At 40.4% G+C, this 22,948-nt stretch overlaps 1 long non-coding RNA gene across 1 annotated transcript; it reads right to left on the bottom strand.

Moving 5' to 3' along the window:
* Positions 1-1,878: 1,878 nt before the first annotated feature.
* LOC129059276 (uncharacterized) lies at positions 1,879-15,462 on the bottom strand. The gene is made up of 4 exons (XR_008525070.1): positions 15,152-15,462; positions 13,224-13,497; positions 8,477-8,543; positions 1,879-1,982 (listed from the first exon to the last, which is right to left on the bottom strand). It is a non-coding gene; the product is annotated as an uncharacterized LOC129059276 (long non-coding RNA).
* Positions 15,463-22,948: the final 7,486 nt, after the last annotated feature.

Here is a 22,948-nt window from a genome sequence, read left to right as displayed (position 1 = left end):
CTATTGTTATTAGTCTCTGCCTAATCTATTATATAAATTAAATTGTATCATAGGTATATATATGAAAAAACATAGTATATGTAGGGTTTGATATTATTTATGGTTTCAAGCATCCACTGGGGGTCTTGGAATGTATCCCCCTCAGATAAGGGGGCACTAGTGTAGGTGTGTGAGTCTCCAAGTAAGTCAAAGACAGCACATAGCAATCTGGTCTTCCTGGATGTCAGACTTCAGGAGAGCGGACTCCCCCACTTGCCTTGTGTTGCTTTTAAGCTGCATGATTAGGAAAGTCCAGGCCCTTCCTTGGTGTGATCAATACCAGGGTGGAATACACTAGCAACATGGTGGGGTAGGATTTTGCCTCCAGCCCTATCCTTCTAGCTCAGCACTGGCAGCTGAGGTTAGCACCAGGGAGCTGGTGTGCAAAGCAGTGGCAGGATCTACCCACCTGAACCTTCATGGTTGGGGAAGCCCCAGCCCCTGCCTGGCAAGAAAAGGACTCAGGCTGTCTGGATTCTAATTTCTGTTCAACCATACACTGGCAAGACTTGTGGGTAAGCCTTGCTTTGGGCTACAAGTCAGAGTTTAAGGCAATTCATTCTGATTGGTTTCCAGGGGATCCTGGGGTAAGTCACCTCCTTTTTCTGGAAGGCCAGCCTGTAGGGGATCATGAGACCAATTAACTCCTACTTCTCACTTTCCTTATCTGTAACAGGGATAATTATAGTACCTACCCCCAGGGGGTTGGTGTGAGTTTAAATGGTTTAAACATATAGTATGCATAAGAGAGGGTGGTACATGCTAAGTGCTCAATAAGCATTATGTCTTATGTGTGCATTTAATTACAACACAAGTGCCTTTGAAGAGGTACTATCCTATGTGAGTTCAGAGTGAATCACTAACTGGAATTACCAGAAATGTTTATCTACATCAGTCCATTTGGTGTCCCCTCAAATCTGCTTATGCAGAATTGCATACGTTGTTGTGAGCCTCACTGTCTGGATTCTACACTCTGCCTTTTCTACCTGTTTGTTTTGATGTCTAGAGCCTGAGGCCCATCCACATTCTCTGAACTTCACTTCTGCTGGCTTGTCTGAATGACTAAGCCTCACTGTTCCTCACAGACATCCCAGATCTCCTGGGGACCTTAGCGTCACCCAAGGCTCTGCTACTGCGACTACTCTTTGCCTTAGTGAACCTTAGAATCTTTTATTAACCCTAGACTGAACTTTACTGTGGATAAACCTCATATATATATATATATGTTTTTTGTTGTTGTTGTTTGTTTTTGTTTTGAGACAGGATCTCTCTGTGTCACCAAGGCTAGAGTGCAGTGGAGCAATCATGGGTCACTGCAGCCTCAACTTCCTAGGCCTAACCGATCCTCCCACCTCTGCCTCCTGAGCAGCTGGGACTACAGGTGTATATAACCACACCTGGCTAATTTTTGTTTTTGTATTTGTATTTTGGTAGAGATAGGGTTTCTCCATGTTGTCCAGGCTGGTCTTAAACTCCTAAGCTCAAGCAATCCTCCTGCCTCAGCCTTTCAAAGTGTTGGGATTATAGGCATGAGCCACCACACCCGGCCGAATCAGCCATTTAATCAAACTGTGTTTATCCTCTCTCCCTCTAAAGCCCTGCCCTTAACCTTCCCGTCTTTTATCTTTGACCCTTAAACCAGGCTCTACCACCTGAGTAACTTGTTTTTATGCTTTCTAGCCTCTCCATTTTTCACTTCTTATAGCATCCTTTTGTGAATAATAAAACCAAATCATAATATTTTATGAAACATTATAAGGTACACAGTAGTTGTTAAAGGATGAGTAAGACAGAATTCTTGCTATGTAGGAATTTACAGCTTATAGGTGACACAAAATATAACAATGCTCATAATACTCCTTTATTATCCTTTCAATATCCATGGGATCTCTAGTGATGTCTCTCCTCTTCCACTTCTGATATTAGTACAGCCAGCCTCCCATCTTCATGGGTTCCCCATTCATAAAATCAACCAACCATGGATCAAAAGTATTTTTTGAAAAGCAAAAATAAAAATAGAATAAAATAATACAAATTTTAAAACAGTACATTGTAACAATTATTTACATAGCATTTACATTGTGTTAGGTATTAAAAGTAATCTAGAGATGATTTAAAGCATGAGAGAAGATGTGTGTAGGCTATATGTAAATACTGTGCCATTTTATGTAAGAGATTTGAGCATCCATAAATTTTGGTATCCATGGAGGGTCCTGGAACAATTCCCCAGGGATATCATGGGACAACTCTAATTTGTTGGCCTAGAGAGTAACCAATTTTAATATTCTTTTTAAAGAACTAACTTTTGATTTTGTCTATTAATTTCCTATTTTCCATTTCACTGATTTCTGCTCTAATTTTTCATCGTCTTTTCTTCTCCTTATTTGGCATTTGGTTTGCTCTTTTTTTTAAGTTTTCTAAAATAGAAGTTTAGATTATTATAGATCTTTCTTCCTTTCTAGTTTATGTATTCAATACTATAGATTTCCTTCTAAGTACTGTTTTTGCTGCATTATGCAAATTTTAATGAGTTGTATTATCATTTTCATTTAGTTTGAAACATTTTTTAAGTTCTCTTGAGATTTCTTTTTCTTATCCATATATTATTTAGAAGAGTGTTTCTTAATCTCCAAGTATTTGGGATTTTCTAGCTATCCTTCTTTTATTATTTTTTCCTAAGCAGGAGCTGAGGCCTCTATCTTTCTGTTATTGATTTCTAGTTTAATTACAACATGCTCTGAAAGCAAATGTGTGATTTCTAGTCTTTTAAATTGTTAAGGTGCATTTTATGGCCTGGAATGTGGTGTATTATGGTGAATGTTCCATGTGAGCTTGAGAAGAATGTGTAAAGTACTGCTGTTGGATGAAGCAGTCTACAGATATCACTCATATCTAGTTGATTGGTACTGCTACTGAGTTCAGCTATGTCCTCACTGATTTCCTGCCTGCTGGATCTGTCCATTTCTGATTAAGGAGTGTTGGAGTCTCCAGCTATGATACTGGATTTATCTATTTCTCCTCGCACTTTTATCTGTTTCTACCTCACTTATTTTAATGCTCTGTTGTTAGCCACACACACACACTAAGGATGACTAAGTCTTCTTGCACTGTTTATACCTTTATCATTAGTTAATCCCCCTCTTTAAACCTGATAATTTTTCTTGTGGTGAAAAAATATAACAATATAAATTTCTTTATGATAGAAGTGTGTAGGCGGCAGCCAAGAAGTATAATTTCCACTGAAAAAGGGATGCATGGGTCAGAACTTATTTTTTATCATTTATCATGTGCCAGGTACTGGGTCTGAGAAACGGGGGCAGAGATTGTTTCTTTAGGCATGACACGATTGGAGGCTGGATGCATGAAGTTGGTAGCAATAAATAAGAAAAAAGCTTGTGTCTATATATGCTTTGTATATCTAGTCTACCTACCTACTTATCTATCTATCTTGCTGAATCAGTTCAGAATGAATGAGGCATTATGACATTTTATTCCTTAATGTTCAACGTACATCTAAAAAAATAACAAAACACTGAGCCTTCTCTGATCTCACAAGACAACTATTACATCTAACAATTAACAGTAATTCTCTAATCTACTCTGTACTCGTCGTGCTTTATTCTCCCTTTGCCTCCCACCTCCAGATGCATTCTCCACTTTTCTTTGTTTTGCTCCAAGCTCCAAAAGGCTGATTTCTACAGACTGCCATGGGTGGCCAGGACTCCAACTGGGGTCAGCCAACTGGAGGCACCTACAAGACATCAGAGGCCAATGGGAAGCACCGGCAAGAGATCAGAGGGTGGGAGAGCAGCTGGGATACTCTCTCTGCTCCTCCCTGCTGAGTTCCTGGTCCGGCACTGGCTGCATCTGCCACTGTATCCCTTGTGAAGCTGTGCTCTGTTCAGCAGCTCCAGCTGTGACTGGACCCTCATAACTGCCCCCATGCCTGCTCCTTCAGGTCTAACAGCAGTTGGTGATGGCTTCCCTGCTGCGCCCTGGGTGCCTCAGCACCCCCTGTTGATTCCATTAGCTCTGCCTACATCCCTCAATAGTCCCTTCTTTAACTGATTCGTGATTAAGTTCTTTTGAGTTTGCCATCAGTTACCTGCGAGGACCCTGCCTGATATTTGAATATTCCATATTCAAAATTCACCATTAACCCAAAGTGTTTTTAAAGTTTTTTTTAAAAACCAAAATCCACTCAAGAATCCCATGTTGAATTGGTTTTGCCTGTTTAGTCCCTTAACCTAGCACCTCTTCCTTTTTTCCTTGTCATTAACTTTTTTTTTTGAGACCATAACAGTTGTCTTATTCTGTCCCATATTCTGAATGTGTTCAAGTGTACCTTAATTTGTTCTTCTCTGCTTTGTATTTCCTTTAACTTGAATCTAATCCAGCCTTTAGATTCCATTTCCATTTTAAACATTATCTCTTAAACATTATTGACAGGTGCTGTCATATAATTTATAAAGCATTACCTCAGAAGTCACACAGCATCATTAATAGTGGGACAATCAGATAGTAAGTTACGTAGTGATAATAGCCATATTTCTCCATGGTAAAGGGTACTTTTTCCTCCATTTGCTATTAACAAGTAATAGCAAATTACTTGTTATTTTAAGGGTGATACTTTGGTGCTTTTTGAATATCTGGTTCTCTGTTGACTGTTCAACTAACAGTTTTAGCATTCATTATTGATCCTTGTTTGGATTGATTATTTCATAATGTCTTGCAAAAATATTTTCTATTTCCATCATTATTTCTACATTTATTATCTAGCATTCTTTTGTATATAAAAGCTTTAGTTTAATAACGGGAGCTATTTATTTTTCCTGACTACAGGTGTTATGTAAAAGCAGAATTATCCCTAATTTGGCCCCCTTTAATTCCTTACTCTGAAATTAGATGAACAATGTAATGCCATTACTAATATAAACTGTCTATATTGGGTTTCATTAATGAGATCTCATAATTCTGTGCAATTAAGCTTGGTTATCAGGGAAATTGAATTCTATATCTTCTCAAACGCAATAAATTCAGCTTTGTCTGCATCTTCTTACCTTTTATTATTGCTGCAGAGATGTCTGGACCAGCCCTGGTCATCCATACATTGCTAGCACTAATAGATACAGACCTCTGGTACTGTGGTAGCACAAACCCAATGAACAAAACCCACCATCAATAGCTGGTATTTACACCACAATTAGATTGTGCATCTCGTAAGAGCACTCAGAAGGCATTCAAAAGGGCTATCATCTCTTTCCTGTGTAAGCTATTAGTCTCACAAATCTTTGATCAGGAGACCCTCAAAGCTTAGCTGTACTGTTACATTGCTTTCTCATGCTGAAATAAGCCATTTTGCTTCCCTAAGTGCTTCTGTCTGAAAAAAATAATGAATTTTTTAAAGCTAAGTGAGACTTCTGGGTTCTGTTGGATTTTCATGAGTGATCACGTAGGGGCTGGCCATTTGTTATCCTCAAGTGCACTTTTGGCTGTCTCCTTCACTCCCTATATGCAGTCACAGGTATCTGCTACATGTAGTAACAGCCTTTCGCCAAGCTCTCTTTCAGATACTCAGTGCTAGTCAGGTTCCTAGCCTCATCTGTATGGCTCTGGGCTTTCTCTGCAGCTGCCGCCTCTTAGTAGCTGTTCCTCAATTGCAAACACCACAGCAGAGGGGAGAGAATCAGACAGAAAGAAAAGGCTCACATGGCCATTCACCAATTAACAAAATCTTTCTCCAATAAAACTAACAATAATTAGCCGAAATCCCTAACATCCCAGTGATCATCACAAATAAATCTCTTTACTCATTGAGACAACATAGAGTGAGCCATATATGCCAAAAACATCTAGGCTAAAGGATGTACAAAACAAAGTTGTGACAAGGTCTGTCTAGCCATTGGCTTATTTGCTCCCAGATCCATTTATTGTCTTTCCCCTGTCTGTTCCATGTTACAGGGGCTATCCTCTGCAAACTACAATTCCCAGTTTATTAATTTTCTATTGCTGTATAACAAATTACTGCAAACTTTGCAGCTAAAAATAACTCCCATTTACTATCTCATAGGTCTATACTTCAGAAATCCGGGTTAATTTGCTGGTTCTCTGCTTAGAAAGCCCAAGTCAAGGTATGAGCTGGACTCTTATTTTGAGACTCTGGGGAAGAATCCACTTTCTAGTTCATTCTGATCGTTGGCAGAATGTCATTCCTTACAGCTATAGGACTCAGGTTGCTTTTCCTTGCTGGCTGTCGGCAGACCAGGCCTCGCTCAGTCATTGACTGGGAGAGGTGGAATGGGTTTAGAGGAGAGGCAGGGTGGGTTGAGGAGTGGGCCGTGATGAAACTCATTGCTGGGGGCTGTTAGATAATACTCCTTCTCTCAGCTGGGCAATAAGTCCTTTCTGGTAGGAGTATCTAAGCCAGGGGTTGGTAACTGTATATAGCCTGCTGCCTATTTTGGTACAGCTCCCCAACCTAAAAGTAGATTTTTACATCTTTAATGGTTACATTTTATTTTTATTTTTTATTTATTTTTTGAGATAGGGTCTTACTTTGTTGCCCAGGCTGGAATACAATAGCATGATCATGGCTCACTGCAGCTTCAACCTCCTGGGCTGAAGTGATCCTCCTGCCTCAGCCTCCTGAGTAGCTGGTACTATAGGCACAAGCTACCATTTTTTTTTTTTTTTAAGAGAGAGAGAGATGGTGTTTCACTATGTTGCTCAGGCTAGTCTCAAACTCCTGAGCTCAAGAAATCCTCCTGCCTCAGCCTCCCAAAATGCTGGGATTATAGGTGTGAGCTACTGTACTCTTAGCACCTACATAATATCTTGATTTTGCTGCTTAGCTCTCACAGGTTGAAATATTTACCATCTGGCCCTTTACAGAGAATAATTCATGGGCCCCTGAATTTTATGCTGGGCATCTTTGTGTCTGCTCAACCCTGGCAGGTCAGAATAGAGGGCATGGTGAGGGGGACCCTGATACTGTAATTAAGGAAGGGAGAAAATGGGAGACACATCGAGTAGAAAAAAAACCCAAAACCCAGAAACTTGATAGCAGGGCATGCATAAAAAGTGAGACTGTCATTTAAAACTTCCTGGAATGGAGTATAATTTTTTAGGTCTTTGCTAATTTGTTGTAATAAAAATATTCTTGTTTTAATTTGCATATCATTTGGCTACTAATAAAGTTGGAATTGGATCTCTTTTCATGTGTTAATTTAAAGAATTGCAAAAGACAGCCACAAATAAAATGAACAGATTTCTGAACCAAGGACAGAAACAAAATAGTTAATATCCATATACCTAAAATAATCTACAAAATGGAAAACATTAAGGTTCCAACCAAAAAATGAACAAATGTTTATGCTTTTAAATTTGTTAATACTCGAAAACAGAAACAAATTTTGAAGCATAGCTCCTGAGTCCAAAACCTTGTAGTTGAGCATTTTGAAATACCTAGGGTAGTTCCCTAGTACTTGCTACCCGTTCACTTCTGTACTCATTTGGCTAAACTAGTTTTATTTCTAAAGAATATTTATGTTATCAAAGAAGCAGAAAAAAATTTTTCCTAAGGAAAAATGGAGTCAAGAATACCAAGTTTTATATTTGCAATAATGATATTTTCTCTCAAAGAAATTGCAGGAAAAAAATTTATAACTATTAGTGCACAGCTAGAAAATTGAAATGGCACCAAGAAAAACCTATGTGATTGCAATCAGCTCTTGTTCAAGAGTAAAATCCCCTTTAGTGCCTGAATTGTGATTTTTAAATATCATTCTCCACTAAAAGAAATACCTTTTGAGAAATAGTTGATTTTAGGTCCACATCAGGACATTTACAAAATGAGTGAGACATAATTTTCTGCCAGAAAGCAGGGAAATAATCAAGCTTTATAGAGGTCATGTCAAAAGTACACAGGACCTAAACTGAAAAGGCTTCTGCTGGCAAAGTTGTGACAATTCAAGCCAAAAGGAACAATATCACTGCTTGAAACATAAATATATAAAAATTCAGTAGTTCACAACAATACTCAGGGATCAATGCATTGGTCACCATCTGAGTTGGCTAGGGCACCAACTCTACTCTCAATTTTTTTTGTGTTTGTTTTGAGATGAAGTCTCCCTCTGTTGCACAGGTTAGCATGCAGTAGTGTGATCTCAGCTCACTGCAACCTCTGCCTCCTGGGTTCAAGCGATTCTCCTGCCTCAGCCTCCTGAGTAGCTGGGATTACAGGTGTGCGCCACCACGCCCAGCCAATTTTGTATTTTTAGTAGAGATGGGGTTTCACCATGTTGGCCAGGCTGGTCTCAAACTCCTGACCTCAAGTGATCCGCCTGCCTCGGCCTCCCAAAGTGCTGGGATTACAGGCGGGAGCCACTGTTCCTGGCCTACTCTCAAAATTAATAAAAGAAAAGAATCAACATTTTACCTCTCCTGCATAAGCTGCGTTTCCATTTATCCAAAGACTTGAGGTCATGTGCTTCACAGAATTCCAGCTAGCAAATGCAGAAGAAATGATAGGCTTAGAAAATCGCTGTCTTTCAATTTCAGTGGGATACTATGGATCTAGGACAATCAATGGTTGATAAATATTGTAATGGAGGGATCCAGCTGCCACTTCCTAACACATTCATCAATTTTAGCATCACTCAAGTTAGACAGGCCTTGACATTACATTTCAAGATACAATGCCATAGGAACTATAACGCTCCACTTACAAAGTATTCGTACCAAATTGAACGTGTTTTGAGATCTAACAATAAGTTTATAGGAAATATGAGGAATAAAGGAACTACTTTTTAAAACCATCGTGAGAAAGCAATCAGCCAAATTCAAATATGGAATACTCTGTGGTATGAAGAATGGACTTCTCCAACAAATCAACTGTATTAAAAAACAGCAGAAGGGTATAGAATAAAATACACAGCAGATATAATAATCAAATGTAATATTTAGGCCATATTTGGATCCTACTTTGAACAAACCAGCTGTAAAAAGCATTTGAGACTATCATAAAATCTTTTTTTTTTTGAGACAGAGTCTCACTCTGTTGCCCAGACTGGAGTGCAGTGGCGCGATCTCCGCTCCCTGCAAGCTCCGCCCCCCAGGTTCACGCCATTCTCCTGCGTCAGCCTCCCAAGTAGCTGGGACTACAGGCACCCACCACCACACCCGGCTAATTTTTTTGTATTTTTAGTAGAGACGGGGTTTTACAGTGTTTGCCAGGATGGTCTTGATCTCCTGACCTCGTGATCCGCCCACCTCGGCCTCTCAAAGTGCTGGGATTAGAGGCGTGAGCCACCACGCCTGGCCTGACTATCACAAAATCTTAACATAGGCTCAGTATTACATGAAATGAAAAAAATCACTGTACATTTTGTTGAGTAGCATCATGCCATGGTGGTTGCGTGGGGAGAAAAAATAGTCTATCAGTTAGCAATGCTGCAGCCAGTCTAAACTTCCCTCAAGGCCAATGAGGACTCTTTAGAACACAAAAGAAATCACATGGGCTCTAAAACAGTCTGGTTCTATCTGAAGCAGCATTTCTTTCCTTTCATGCAACAGTATCTCGTAAGTGACGGGTAAACTGGGGACTGAAGATCATGATGCAAAAGTTGTGGTGGTGAATATGCGATTTTTGCCAACCCATCATTTGAGGTGATCAGGGTAAATTTTCTTACTGAGAGGAAGAAAATCTAAGAAATATATGAGTACGTTAGGGAAAAACCTGTATATCCATACAGTGAAGACCTTCAATGAGGTAGTGATTCTTGAAGCCATTAAACCAGCCACTAAGTTTTCTATTATATTAAACTATCTGGTGAAGCTGTGAGTGCAGTTGAAGATGCTTTGAAGAGACATCCCTCTGTACTGAAACCCTAGATCAGAATTCTAATGTCGATGCCTATGTTCTCTATTGGCAGTGAATGCCCCAAGGACCTACAAGAAGCCTGAGCCCCAGGATATAAGGCTGCAAAGGGCTGTCTGTGATGCTAAAGGCAAATGTTTACAGAGATTCAGCCATGCTAGTATTTCTATTTGTATCACACTCTCAGGTTTTTCACTTCCTAATTCTAACAACAACCTCATTTTTCTCATAAGCCCTATTATTTTAAGTATACTATATTGCTAACTGAAGAGTGTTATTGTTTTTTTGTTTTTTTTTTTTTTTAGGAATGCATATGATGTCATAGCAAAGATAACTGTGTACCAAAGTTAAAATTTTGGCCACTTATTAGAAGCCTAACATTGAACAAACCACTAATCTTCTCTGGACTATCTAACTAGCTTTCTAAAATTTGACAAATGGGAATATCACCTCTCTTAAAGGATTGCTAAAGTTGTATACATAAAGCACCTAATATGTCATCTAGCACATGGGAGGACTGAATAAATAGTAGCTATTATTATCCGAGGATAAGTGTCGGTCCTCGACCTGCTGCTGCTGAATTAGGGAGCTCAACAGCAACCAAGCTGAGCAGTCTGCAGATATTTTGACATGCACACTCAGTTATTTATCCTGCGCTCTCTTCACCTCCTCTTCCAGACCACAGAAACACAACTAGTCTTTCATTGCTCCCTCCTCTGGTCTGCAGGTTAAACCCCAAATGGAGCCACTCCTGAAACCTCAGCCTGGTTGTTATAGACAAACTGAGCCAAGCTCAGAAAACTCTAAGTTCCTGCTTTGCGCAGTGTTAATGCAGGTTAACACACGGTATGTTGAGAAGCAGTTCTGGCAGCCCCCCAGCAGCTTTTCCAGATATCCCATTGCTGGTTTGATAAACCAGGGCCTAGCATATCTCTTCAGAGGAACTCCTACTTAGGAGTCCTGTGATCAGGGCCTCAGGGTCAGTCCCATTATCCCAGTGCCCTCCTCAGTGCTTCTGGCTGCAGAAGCTAGGTCAAAGGGAACCCTAGAGGGAATCCTACCCATAGCAGACACTTCTGCTAGTGAAAAGAGGTACAAAAGGAACCTGGTGAGAAACTCCTAGAGCCCTTTAGTTCCTCTCCAATATGGCTGCCCATATACATTTAATCAGACATGAGGAGAGTTTAAAAACACAGCACTGAAAGGAAAGTGGAGCTTTGGATCTAGCTCTCCTCATGGGAGCTCTCTTGAGGCTCAAGGCAAACTGCTGGGACCCACGGCCTGGGGCTTCCCTGGTGAGGCTCCTCAGATTCCTACCCTGTCTTTCCTCCCTGGTTGCCTGGGAACTGACCAGCCTGCTTATGGCCCCTTTCCTTTCCACTCAGCCTCTTGTGACAAAGGGCACCCCCTAGACTGCATCCAGCACCAGATCCCAAGGAGATTCCTTTACGGCATCATGACATGATGCCGAAAAGGGAAACAGAGAAACAGAGAAGTAGGTGAAGAAAGTAGGAAAAACAAAATAAAGGGAGGAATGAGGCTAAAGTCAAAAGAAAGGCCAAGAACTTATTCATGGCTGGGGTGTCACATGTGGTCATCACCATCATATATTTCCTGATTCAAAAATTATCTAAAAGGGCTGGGCACGGTGGCTCACCCCTGTAATCCCAGCACTTTGGGAGGCCAAGGCAGGCAGATCACCTGAGTTCCAGAGTTCAAAACCAGCCTGGCCAACATGGTGAAAACCCATCTCTACTAAAAATACAAAAATTAGGCAGGTGTGGTGGCACATGCCTGTAATTCCAGCTACTTGGGAGGCTGAGGCAGGAGAATCGCTTGAACCCGGGAGGCGGAGGTTGCAGCGAGCCGAGATTGCGCCATTGCACTCCAGCCTGGGCAACAAGAGTGAAACTCCATCTCAAAAAAAAAAAAAAAAAGAAAAAAAATTATCTAAATGTACTTAGGAAAGAATTGAAGGATTATATCCTGAAAGGATTCACTGTTTTGTTGTGGAAATTTGGCCCTTAAGGGCTTTTGTTTCCTGTGAAAATGCATGAGCTATAAGAGTAGAAAATTTACAGACCAAGTAAGAGATCTTCAGAGTTATTTAGGTTTTAAAAAGCTTGCCTCACTCCATATATATTTTTCCAAGGGCAGTCAATCATCTAGACATATAATGTTAGTAAATGAAGTGCCATTTGGTGCCATTTGTATTGTCTATGTAGAAGTGACTGTTGCCTACACAAAGCTTTCTTCCAAACAGTGTAACATTCCCATGGAACGCCCTAATAGGCAGACAGATCTTTTAATTGTTCTCAGAAAGTGCTTCCAGACTTGTAACCTCAGAGAGAGTGTCTTGCTTACAAGTAGTCTGAGAACAAGTTCTTACATGTTCTAGAAAGGAAGGTTCTGAAAACATAGAAGCAGGCTGTTTTCAAAAAAGGGGAAGAAAAACAGATGTCCAGTTGATTGGACAAATTAGTCCTACGTAGAAAAAACAATGTGAAATGCACAATAACTTGAGGGGTGAAAGGCAGTTGTGAGATGGAGAAGGTAACGATGAATGATAATTACTGTGTATTTACTTTGTGGAAGGAGAATGTGGGAAATGTTAGAGTTGAATCATTTAAAAATTCATTGGTTTTTCACCACTATTCTTGACTAAATAAAACGTCAAAATTCACACAACAGCATAGAAAAATAGATGAAACATAGGCAGATAGAAGTTGTGAGTGATTCGTTCTATCTTCAATGTCTAGAGGCATCTGGATGTTTTAAAGATACCTTTACAAAAAAAGTAAACCTTAAAAGAACTACCTAGGCTCTTTTTTCAGAAAAAAATAAAGGGGATTGCGTAAAAGATTATTGCTTAGAGATTTGGAAGAATTCCAAGAACATTCATATTCCTAAAATAAAAGCCAGCCCAATTTAAAAGTTTTATGAAAAGCTTAACTGGGGTTGTTTCTAAATTAAATCCAAGAACACGCTCAAGTTGATTTTGTCTATTTAGAATTGCCTAAAATAAAGAAAAAGTGTGAAAAACATATATTAGGAATACTGCCAGACTTAAGTTTTCCCTTCTATCAAAAGGATTATACTGAAGGAAAGAGTCTTTGCTTCTTTATGCATGAAGAATATGTTCTGAAAATAAAGATATCGGCTATCCAAGCAAGCTTTAAAATTGCTCTTTTGTGAGATCCCACGGTATGTGATGTAAGTACAAATACATTAGAGGTGTGTATTAATTATTGATGGCTGCCTAAAAAAACTACCCCCAAATTTAAGAGCTGAAAACAACATTTATTACCTCACACTGTTTCTAGGGTCAGGGTCAGGGTCAGGAATCCAGGAGTGGCTTAGCTGGGTGGTTCTGCCTCACGAGATTATCATCAAACTGTCACCTAGGGCTGAAGTCTTCTAAGGCTTGACTAGGGCTGGAGAATCTGCTCCCAAGCTTATTCACGTGATTGACAACAGGTCTCAGGTCCTCATCACCCAAGATTCTCATTGTCTCCTTGCATGGTGGTTGGCTTCCCTTTGAGTGAGTGATGAGAGATGGTAGCCACGATGTCTTTTATAACCTAATCTCAGAAGTGACATATCATTACTTCTGCCATATTCTGTCACACAGATAAATTCTGGTACAATGTGGGAGGGGAATTATACAAGGGTATGAATACCAGGAGGAGAAAATCTTGGGGGCTGGCTACCATAGTCTGCCTTCTAGGCTCCAATGAATCAAGTCCCTCCAACATACAAAACACGTCCACTCCATCTCAACACTTCTAAAATTCTTGTCTCATTACAGCATCAACTCAAAGTCTAGAGTCTTGTCATTTAAATCAGGACCAGGTACACAAGAGGTTCCTTAGGTATAATTTCTTAACTCTAGCTCCTTGGGTATAATTCCTCTCAATCTGAAACTAACACGCACACACATAGACACACACACACACACACACACCCCAAACACACAATGTTGGAACAGGAATAAACACTATATGCATTAATAGTCAAAAAGGGAAGGTACTGGACACACTGCTATGTCCCCATAGCAGCTCTGAAATCCAGCCAGGCAAATGTTGGAATCGCCTTAGGATTTAGTCCTATTTGTACGCATGAGTTATTCTCTGAGGCTCTTAGCTTCCCCTTCCGAGTCATCCTTTTTTATAAAGAGACAGAGTCTTGCTGTGTTGCCCAGGCTGATTCAAACTCCTGGGCTCAAGTGGTCTTCCCACCTTGTCCTCCCAAAGTGCTGGGGTTACAGGAGTGAGTCGCCATGCTTGGCTGTTCTTTCTTTTTCACGGAAGTTAGTACATGTATGCAGCTGAAATTTTTTCTTAGCCTGCAGTGAAACAGGGGCAAAGTGAGTACAAAGGCCTTTTTCCATTTTATACTGTCTCTCTCCCTTTGAGTTCTAGTTGGCAATGTTTCTACTAATATAATTCTTTTAAAAAATTTGTGAGTCTCCTATGAATTTTTGAGGGTCCATTCCATTAGACAAAAGTCACGCCCAAAAATCTTTTTGAGATAATCCCTTTCCCACCTTGTGATTCTGCTGAGAAACTACGCTCTTAAGCTTCTTAGGAGCTCTGTTTTTGAAAGAATCTGTGAGTCACAGCCTTAAAAACTTTAGAGGGCCTTTGTGTGACTAAACTGGTACTCTGAGGCACCACTTTTGATCTTTCTGAGGTCATAACAAAGGATTTATAGTCACACCTCAGCTTCATCTTTGGATTATGTTTTCATGATGGTGCTCAGGATTTGACCTCTGTCCTTCAGCCATTTCTTAATTTAGTATTTTTCACCATCTGTAAACCTGGGAATCTTTATGTCTTTATGAATAGCAAATTAGATCACCCAGTTTACCAGGCACATTCCCACCACCCACATTATTGCAGACAACAATATTGCTAAGATTTATGCCACTCCATAGTAAGGATTCCCTGTTCTGTTTTCAACAAGATTTTTCTCACTTTCTTTTAAACCTCCACCAGCAGCCTGGTCAAAGTCCAAAGTTTTTCTAATATTTTGTTCAAGGCTCTTGAGACTTTCACTGCTATGCTTCTTAAATTCTTTCCAGCTACCTCCACTGTCTAGTTTCCTAGCTGTGCCTACATTTTAGGTATTTATTATGGTAGCACCTTACTTCCAGGTATTAAAAAATATATTAGAATAACAAATTATCCCAAAACTTGGTAGCTTAAAAAAACAAACCTTTTTTTCATCTCATACAGTTCTTGAGGACCAGGAACCCAGGAACAGGTTAGCTGCATTGTTCAAGCTGAGGGTCTCTCACGAGTTTGCTGTGAAGCTGTCAGCCAGGGCTGCAGTCTTCTAAAGGCTTGACTGGAGTTGCAGACTTCACTTCCAGTGTCACTTGCATGGCTACTGTCACATGGGCTTCTCCATAGGACTGCTCATTACATGCCAGAGGGCTGCCCCCAGAATGAGTGATCTATGAGAGACAGAGAGACCTAATGTCTAATGACATATTGCACTGGTCACACAAACTAACTCTGGAACCACAAGGGAGGGTGGGAATACCTGAATTGGGATTATTAGGGGGTAATTTTGGAGGCTATCACAGAGTATAATTGCTTTATTTTATTTTATTTTTTTTGAGATAGAGTCTCGCTCTGTCCCCCAGGCTGGAGTGCAATGGCGTGATCTCGGCTTACTACAAGCTCTGCCTCATGGGTTCATGCCATTCTCCTGCCTCAGCCTCCCGAATAGCTGGGACTACAGGCACCCGCCACCACACTCGGTTAATTTTTTTGTATTTTTAGTGGAGACGGGGTTTCACCGTGTTAGCCAGGATGATCTCGATCTCCTGACTTCATGATCCACCCACCTCGGCCTCCCAAAGTGCTGGGATTACAGGCGTGAGCCACCGTGCCTGGCCACAGAGTATAATTTTTAAAAGAACTCCTTTTCTCTCCCTTACCAGAACCAATTGAAAAGTAGATTCAATGCAAGAATCAAACAAATAGATCAAAATATTAACTTTATTATTGATAGAAGCTAAATTGGAGGAGGTGGCTTAGACATGTGGCTACAATGAGCTTCAATACTTGACCTCCAAATTAGACTTACCTACCCAGTTATAGAAAGAACAGGACTTCTCACTTATCAGATTAGCTTATCACACAGAGAGCAAAACAAAAAGCACCTCTTCTGTGTTTTTTTTTCTGTATTTTTGTGGGGTCTTTTTGTGCACAGGTGCCTGCCCCTTGTGTAATACATCTAACAAAATCTGTCCTGCCTTCTTCATCAGATTCCAGAAAGTCTAACACAGCTCTCAAGCTTTAGTATGCTGATTGCTGGGCCTGGAGAATTTCCATTCCTTTATAAATTCCCAGATAGTCTTGATACAGCTGGTCTGAGAACCACACTTTGAGAACCACTGGCCAAGTACCTATGATGCACTGATGCTTATGGGCATCTCGTTTTCATTCCCAATCTCATTAGTGTCCATAAAAATATAAGACAGATTTCACTAACCCTTCCCCTGCACTTGACAGACAAGGAGAACAAGGCTCAGAAGTGAAGTCAGTGGGCCAAGCTTACATCCTGCTAGGCATGCAAAGCCAATCTTCAAACCCAGGTCCAACTCCACAGCCTGTGGTCTTCCCTCTCCACCAGGTTGCCACCAATTACTAAGGACTGAACATCTGTGCATAGTCTGAGTCTTAACAGTAATCTCCTAGAACTGTTTTCTATTAACTCCACTTTGCATCTTGTTTTTTATTTATTTATTTATTTTTATTATTTTTATTTATTTAGTTATTATTATTATTATTATTATTTTGAGACGGAGTCTCGCTCTGTCACCCAGGCTGGAGGGCAGTGGCACAATCTTGGCTCACTGCAAGCTCTGCCTCCCAGGTTCACACCATTCTCCTGCCTCAGCCTCCTGAGTAGCTGGGACTATAGGCACCTGCCACCACACCTGGCTAATTTTTTGTATTTTTTAGTAGAGACGGGGTTTCACCATGTTAGCCAGGATTATTTCTATTTTTTAAAACTAGAACATTTATTTGCATGACTAATTGTTGACGTTCTGAAGCTAAACTGGATGCTGCAACAGCTGCCTTCTTGGGTTTAGGTGTTGTTCCTTCACAGAATTCATCCTGAATCTGAGGTGTACAATTATCATTATTATTTTTTGAGACAGAGTCTCACTCTGTTGCCCAGGCTGGAGTGCAATGGCATGATCTCGGCTCATTGTAACCTCAGCTTCCCAGGTTCAAGCAATTCTCATGCCTCAGCCCCATGAGTGGCAGGGATTACAGGTGCACACCACGATACCCAGCTAATTGTTTTGTATTTTTAGTACAGACTGGGTTTTACCATGTTGGCCAGGCTAGTCTCAAACTCCTGACTTTAGGTGATCCACCTGCCTCAGCCTCCCAAACTGCTGGGATTACAGGCATGAGCCCCTGTGCCCGGCCACAGTGTACAATTTTTAAGTGCCTCATTTGACCAGTCCTGGTGGCATTTCATCTTTCAGCCTTGGCACTCTAGTTATATTTTCTCTTGCTCTTGTCAGGGTGGCCGCATTTGCAGCAGATCAACTTCTGAAGTTGGTCTTGGCGCCACTGCGGCAGCACTTTTACTTCTTATTGCAATGCTTTTCAAATGATGACTTTCTATTCATCATCTTGTGTCTGTGGCCAAGACCAGACACTTCTCATCTTGACCTGTAGTCTCAAGCACAGTTTGCTCCATTGTCATTTGTCAAACATAATTGTACACTATGCACAATACATTCAACTGGGTAATGTCCATGCATATTAAAAGTAGGTAAATATGTTTACCTTAAGGGGCAAGATTAAGACTATTAATTAACAATGTGCTACCATTCCAGAAGTTCCATAAAAGAAGTTAGAAAACACCCAGCACAACAGATACCTGGCTGCTTTCCCTCCAGGTTTGCTCTCCACCTTCTCCACCCTCCTCCCTGCCCAGGAGGTGGACCTCCGTGACCTACATCAACAGTCTTCCTTGCCTTCTAGATTCCTATCGGCTTTCTCCTCTCCAATAGTGAACAGAGGGAGGAAGGAGAGTTCCCCAACTCCCTTCATGTAAGGTCATCTTGGACTAACTGCATTTTTGCATAAAGTACACGAGTCCTCTCAAGGCAGCTGCTCTGCCCTGAGTGATTTTTTTTTTTTTTTTAAGACACAGTTTCACTTTTGTCTCCCAGGTGGGGGTGCAGTGGTACGATCTTGGCTCAATGCAACCTCCACCTCCCAGGTTCAAGCGATTCTCTTGCCTCAGGCTCCCAAGTAGCTGGGATTACAGGTGCACACCACCATGCCCAGCTAATTTTTGTATTTTTAGTAGAGGCAGAGTTTCACCATATTGGCCAGGCTGGTCTCAAACTCCTGACCTCAGGTGATCTGCCTGCCTCAAACTCCCAAACTGCTGGGATTACAGGTGTGAGCCACCGCACCCAGCTATGAGTGCTTTTTTTTTTTTTTTTTTTTAGAGGTTTCAGGAACTCCTGCCTCCCCTATCCCTTCAGGCTCAGGGACAGTAATAGCTCTTAAAGTCCTGCACTATTGCTGTGGTTTTCCTCACCCTACCCATAGCTTTCTAAACAACCCCCTTATTAGTACCTCCTTGAATTATCCTAACTTGAGTGTGCTATTTCCCTTGGGGCCCTGAATGAATACCTGTTTAAGTACAGTTTACAGTTTGGCTTTCTTAGAGCTAGCCCAGGTGCCTTAGCTTAAGGTCTATGTCATCTTCCTAGAAGTCAGTAACTTCCTGCTGCTGCCCAGATGGTTATTAAAGGCATGAAAAACCGCCTTCCGGGCCTCACATGTGCTTTGTAGGTAGAACAAATGGTAAGAGGCGACTTGGAAGGTTCTGCAGGCAAAATTCTTATTATCAAAATTGCTGCTAAATTTTAGAATTCTATAATTTTCTACTTATATTAGGCACTTATTCTAGCAAGAGGTAAATTATCCCTGGAAGAAAGAGATAAAGTTGTCAGTCAAAGACATTTGTGTTAAATGAGTTTCAGATGTTTCTATTTTGGCTGCTAGCTGCAAGCCTGGTTTGAGAAAGAGGAAGATAAAATCCATCTAGGTTCTAGAATAATGGTTTTCAAGGTATGTGGGGAAGATGGTTTTCACTGTCTTCTGGAAGGCATTTTGGAAATTATGGGGAGTCTTTGTGAGCCAAGGGCCAGAGATGCTAGTCTGCCTGTGGTGAAAGGGATGGTTCCACACAACAGAGAATAACTGTGGGAACTGTAATGTTCTAAGAGCATTCATGTTGCTGAGAAACCTGTTTATAATTGCCCAGGCAAAGGGCTTATGTTTTCTTTTATGGAAGGAAAGAAGGGAAGAAGGGAAAGATGGATGGAAGGAAGGAGGGAAGGAAGGAAGGGAGGGAAGGAAGGAAAAATGGAGGAAGGGAAGGAAGAAAGGAGGGAGGGAAGGAGGGAGGGAGGGAGGAAAAGAAGAAAAGGAAAGGAAAGAAGGAAGAAGGGAAGGTAGAAGAGAAGGAAGGGAGGAAGAAAGAGAGAGAAAGAAAGAAAAGAAAGAAAGAGAGAGAGAAAGAAAAAAAGGAAAGAAAGAAAGAAAAAGAAGGAAAGAATTTGTGTATGACTTTAATACTCACTGAAATTTCCAGGAATGCAACTGCCATATAAATTGAGGGACTATCATACATTGTTTTGTTTGAATTTTACAAAGCTGGTTACAATTAGAGAAAAACACAACTGTCAATCTGCATTTGTAGCTGCAGCATTCAAGGTGAGTCTACAAACATATTAAAGTGCCATAACTTCATTGTATCTTAATCTAGTGAGGTTTTATTCTACTATACATACTGAAATTTATAAAGAAAATCTCCTTGACAAAATTTTAAAAAATTAATGTAATACACTAATGGAAATCTAATAGATACATACAAAGAAAGTAGTTATAATTATTTCATTTCCAGGTAGTCAAAGGTGTATATAGCAAAGTACCTACCATAGAAATGGGCATTGGATTTGATGAAATTTGGGACCCACAGATCTAAAGCGAGGTGTTCTGATGGCTGAAGGTACCACTGGGGAGGAGGTCCACTGCAGGGGAATCCCTGTTGGGGGAAAATTGCCATGAAAGAAGCTATGTGGAAAGAATGAGAAGGAAGTGATGACAATAAGGCCTAGTGTGTATCAGAAGCCTTCTAGTATGTGTAAGGCCTTGGAGTGGGCCTTATTCCTTATTGATAACACAATTTAAAAAAAAAGTTACTGACTTCTTTCAAGACCGTGTGGCATTAGTTTATCTCTCAGTATCATCTGGCATGGAGTGGATGTTCAATGAATGTCAAAGAAAATCATTCAACAAAACTCTCCTTGAATAAATTGAAGATACTACCACTCATTACTGGAAACATTTATCAAAAAAGCAACCATGATTTGTAACTTCTTTACAAAGAGATCCTGTAATATTTTTATCACATATGGTGACTTTGGTGGGTGTAATTTCCTATGTAACTTCAAATCTAAAATATAGTGTTCGCAGCCAGGTGAAAGGTTATTTGGCCAAACTGGAGGCCTTAAGGGCCCAAATAAATCAGGAGCTGACTTGTTTTGTTATGCTCATTATATTTCATATCTTGACAAGTTAAGAAATGTCTTGGGTATTTTTTAATGTCCAGTGTGCAATGACAGAGATTAATAAATCATCTGGAAACAGAGCTTCTTTATTAAGAACAAAAACTCAGTGAAAGCTAAACCCTGAGCCCCACTCCCTTCACCTGACAGCTGCTCATGCTTTAGGTCTCAAGCCCTTCCCTGAACCCCAAGTCTGGGTTATGGGTCCTTCATCTGGCTTTCCCAGGATCCGATACACTGACACAGGAGCTACAAGGGTAACTGCTTGATTACTTACCTGTTTCTCCCAGTAGACTCTTGAGGTCCATCCATGTTTCTCTTGTATTTGGCACACAGGTTGTCAGTGCGTAGTCATTCAACAAATTATGCATTTGCGTATTGCAAATGGCAACATTGGCTTCAACACTGTTCCACTGAGCAACCAAGGATAGGTGTGCCTTCACACATGGTTCCCACTGAACACCATCTAACACAACTACTGTGCTTTCTACATTTTCTCCTCTAGCCCCAAAGCTCCTCTGCTTTATCTATTACCTTTTATCTCCAATCAAGTTGGGACTAGGAAGCATGAGAGGGCTGGGAGGTAGAAGAGTTACTATTCTTATCTGTTTCTTTGACTGTTCAGTTTAATTTTAATAAAGATCAACTCCTTTTCTGTTTCAAGTCCCTATTCCGGCTTCAGTCAGTTGCGAGAAAGAGAAAACTGTTTGGTTTGGTTTGGTTTGGTTTGAGAAAATGTTAGTTTGATTGTTCAGATGTTCCCAAATTTTAGCAGGCTGGGCCTCTAGGAGTTTCTCATTATGGAGGCCTGAGATGGAGCCCAAGAATTTGCATTTCTAACAAGTCCCCAGGTGATGCTGGTGTTGTTGGTCTAGAGACCACACTTGGAAAATCACTGGCTGAGTAAGAATAAGTTTTAGCAAATGTTATCTCCTCACCAGGTACTTGTCTTTAAAGATATCTCCAATTGTGAATAACAAAAAAGAAATTAGTCTCCTGTCATAAAAGATATGGAGATAACAAAAAGTAGATAGAATCTAAAGTACCAAGAGGGGCCTGAATATATGCCAAACTCCTTAAGACAAACCTGGTTCTATTCTTCAGGTTAGGCTGAGGAGGCAGAAGTCCACTTCTTACAAAGCAGCCAAGTTGGGACGTGGCAAGAAATAGTAGAACTTTCTAAGGCCCAGAGCGTCATTCATCCTCAAGTAGGTCTGCTCACAGCAATACCCACTTCTTAATCCTGTCTGAATGGGAAAACTATTCTGGCTGAATCTGAAGACCATCCAATGCATCTGCCTATTTTCCAAAACATTTGTTTTTGAGTTCACATCTATATCATGTGTTACCTGCTAGGAACAAAGTTTCTAACAAGATATGGAGTTGAAATGTAATATGTTCTAGCTATCTTGCATGTGTGCTTCTTCTTTTTCAAAAAAATGTGAGCTCTTTTAAAACTTATTGATCAGCTAACTTTTGCTGTATTTTCCTAAGCAGCTACTTTTTTCCCCCATATATCCTTTTTCTTTCTAAACTCCCTCACATGGCAGAGTCATATTTTTTAAATAGCAGCAAATGTGTACTATCCTACCCCTGCCCAGGCAGTCAAGGCCAGGGCAGACATTCTCACAGAAGCATTTCTGCTCCCAAAGCATGGCTAGGAAATAACATAAAGAGCCCTTCAAACGGTCAGGGCATGGCTTGTGGCAATCAACAACAGAAAGCCAGCCAGGCCAGCCAGGGGAGTAGAGCCAGAGGTGTTCACCAGGATAGGTCACACTTCAAACCAAACAGTTTCCTCTTTCTTACAACTGACTGAAGCCTGAATAGGGACTTGAAACAGAAAAGAGCTTGATTTTTACTATAATTAAAAATTATTTCCTGAAAGCAAAATCAGGAATGCAATCCCATTCATAATTGCCACAGATATAATAAAATACCCAGGAATACAGCTAACCAGGGCGGGTAAAAGATCTCTGCAATAAGAATTACAAAACACTGCTCAAAGAAATCAGATGCGACACAAACAAATGGAAAAACATTCCATGCTCATGGATAGGAAGAATCAATATTGTTAAAATGGCCATACTACCAAAAGCAATTTAAAGATTCAATGCTATTCCTATCAAACAATGACATTCTTTACAGAACTAGAAAAAAACTATTCAAAGATTCAATGCTATTCCTATCAAACAATGACATTCTTCACAGAACTAGAAAAAAACTATTCTAAAATTCATATGGAACAAAAAGAGATCTTAAATAATCAAGGGAACCCTAAGCAAAAAGAACAAAGATGGAGGAATTATATTGCCTGACTTCAAACTGTACTTCAAGGCTACAGTAACCAAAACAGCATGTTGGTACAAAAACAGACACATAGACCAATGAAATCGATACAGAGCCCA

This window comes from Pongo abelii, chromosome 4, assembly GCF_028885655.2.
Source record: "Pongo abelii isolate AG06213 chromosome 4, NHGRI_mPonAbe1-v2.0_pri, whole genome shotgun sequence".
NCBI lineage: Eukaryota > Metazoa > Chordata > Mammalia > Primates > Hominidae > Pongo > Pongo abelii.
Note: the sequence above shows the minus strand (reverse complement) of the source record. Positions and strands in the feature narration are given on the sequence as shown.